We start from the raw sequence: 2783 nt of genomic DNA, 5'->3' as shown, positions 1-2783 counted from the left end.
ACTCCCGTCAACCCAAGATCAAAGGAGCGGTAGGAAATCATTATGTATTATTATCCAAAAAAGAAAAGAGAGCCTTCACTTCCCCCCACTTTCCCTCACATTCATTCAGGGTCCTCAAGGGCAAGACATCCCAAGAAATTGGTAGATCTATCTCCCTAAATATCACCTCATTGCATCAAAACTTCTCACCGATTGGATCCTCAAGTGTGGAACTAGACTTTTGAAATCTCGCTTCTCCTAGCGCAAATCCATTTCCCAATTAGCATCCACCCACTAACGCCTCCTTGCTACCACACAACTTTTCCTTATAGGTATCTTAAAGACCTAGAAGCACAATTAGCAACCACCCTTTCCTTTAGCACCAAGTAACCTCCTACCTCCCCATGTAGGTCCCAAGCACCTTCACCAGTACCAAGGGAGTGGCACTTGTTTGGGAGGGGGATAATGTTAACCTTTTTGCAAACAAGCCACAAGAAGCGAGAAACAACAAGCTACTAGAGTACATTGAGGGAAGCCAAAGATTAAAAAAGCAAGGAGGTGCAAAAGTAGAGGAGCATTCAAGAATGACGGCCTAAAGGAAAAATGATTGCATCCAATTGGAAAAAATTCAAAGTGTGGAAGAAGAGCACTCATCAAGCTGGAAAACAAAAATAGCATAAAAGCATTGTGCACTCTAGAAAACATAAGATTTAAAAAATAGGACCAAATAAATTTTGTAAAATCATTTTCGAGCACTAGGCTAACTCCCATTCAAATTGTAATCAATACGCATTAATGACATGTGAGTGAGTGAGTTTGGACAGTTAGACGAGACATTGGGCTCAAAGAGCAGGCATTAAGAGATTACGGGCAATGGACACCTTGAGATAAGAGGTCCAACCCAAGTTTAAATCCAAAGGCTACATATATATGGTGGGAAACCTTATTGTAAATTATTCCTATGACTAATGCAAAGCAGACGTATCTCTTTCTTCTCCATTGTCTTTGCTTCCATCTTTGTGTAGCCATGTCACGCTTACAGAAGTTTTGAGTGATAGGAGAGCTTGTGAGCTTGCTCTTGGTCTTTGCTGCATTACTCCATTGCTTCCCCTCACCTTCTAGGGATCTTCCCCGATTGAGGGGTGGAAAGGTAGAGACTGTGTTGCAAAGACAGAGAGCTAGAGGGGATTTGAGAGAGAGAGAGAGAGAGAGAGGAAGCGAACTCATGGGAGCTTGGAGGGACAAGTGATGGAGGCCGTATCCTTGCACACATGAATAAAGAAGGGAATAAAGTGCAAAGCTTTTCATAGTGTGTGTCAATAGAATCATCGGAGCTCAGGACCTCGCGCAGATTTCTAGACTACAAGAGATGAGTTCTCTTGCACTGACTAATATTCTCATGTTGTCTTCTTGCTCGAGGGGTTACTAATGTGTATTCATGGCAAGTCTAGAGAGTGAGACAAGATGGTAGGAAACCTCACAAGGTGAGAGACCGTGAGAAAACTTAACTTGAGGAAGCATATGATTGATATGCATCATTCCGTCTAGATCGACACATGGATAAAGTGGTCCTACAAGAAATGTAGCATGGGAACCCTACGTAAGCAAGGATGCATGAGTGAAGGTGAGGTGTGAATGAATTGGAAGGCAAGGAAACCCCTAACCCTAGCCCATAGTGAGGCTATATAAATAGCCTAAAGGTCACTCTCAAAAGAGAGAGAGTGTACCAATTGTACTTGTGAGCAACTTACTAAGCAAGATTTCCTTCTTGTACTTGAGCTCTCTCTCCCTCTTGTGCACACATCTTTAGGCTCTCACTCTGATTTCCAACATGGCATCAAAGACATCTCTAACCCAATAAGTTCCCTCCAACTTGATCTCACCCTAAGTACACATGAGAGTTTCATTTTCTCGGGGAACTCACTATATGCATACCCTCTATATCACGTGCATGCAAGGCCTATTTATAAATATCCTTATCTGTGAATTTTTTCTTAATAAAACACAATCATTTTCTATTCAATCTATAAGTGATCCATTTATATGGGACCCTTCTATATGTACAAAATTTGTAAAAATGGTATTTTAAAGATCTCTTATTTTGAGCCGATGTAATACACACATATATTTATGAATGGACCTCCTCAAGTTCATTTCTTTAATGATACCTCTTAATCTCCATGGTTGTTTGCCATATCCACCTTTGCTAGAGGACCTAGTGAGAGCAAAAGAGAGCATTTCAAGTCCTACTTTCTTCTAGGGATCTCTTCATTACATTATGACACATCAGTATGGTACATTAGGAACTAACATCCGGCATGCAAGGGCTCAACATTGCCATTTCTCCCAAATGGACACAAATTTGGACAATGTGGAGGTTGAAGTGATGGCACAATCATGGCAACCACTATAGGGCTTTGTTAGCCCCCCAAGTGGGGTACTCAACCCTAAAAGGGTTTCTTGAAATTATTTCTCTATTGCTTACATAGAGCAAGACCCTAATTGTGTACCCTCCTAGCAACCATAGCCAAAAAGCTTGAAGCTTGGTTTTCTTTAGGTTTCTTCTCATTGAAGTCATGAATAATTATTTTGATCACTAAATAAACAAGGTTCAAGTCCATTGTACATCTACAAGCTCAAACTTAGAGCTTGTTGCCCTGAAGGTGACTCTCAAGCCGACATCCAACTGGTGGACTCCAACACAAGCAATTCACTAAGCTTGAATACTAGTGTTTTTGAACACTATTGATCAAATCACCAATAATTTCTTGTTGGTTAATCTCAACAATCTAAATTCTTTTACA

This window comes from Lygodium microphyllum, chromosome 17 (assembly GCF_053477565.2).
Source record: "Lygodium microphyllum isolate KBCC chromosome 17, Lygodium_microphyllum_v1.1.10, whole genome shotgun sequence".
In the NCBI taxonomy this organism is placed as follows: domain Eukaryota; kingdom Viridiplantae; phylum Streptophyta; class Polypodiopsida; order Schizaeales; family Lygodiaceae; genus Lygodium; species Lygodium microphyllum.
This window is presented reverse-complemented; position numbering follows the sequence as displayed.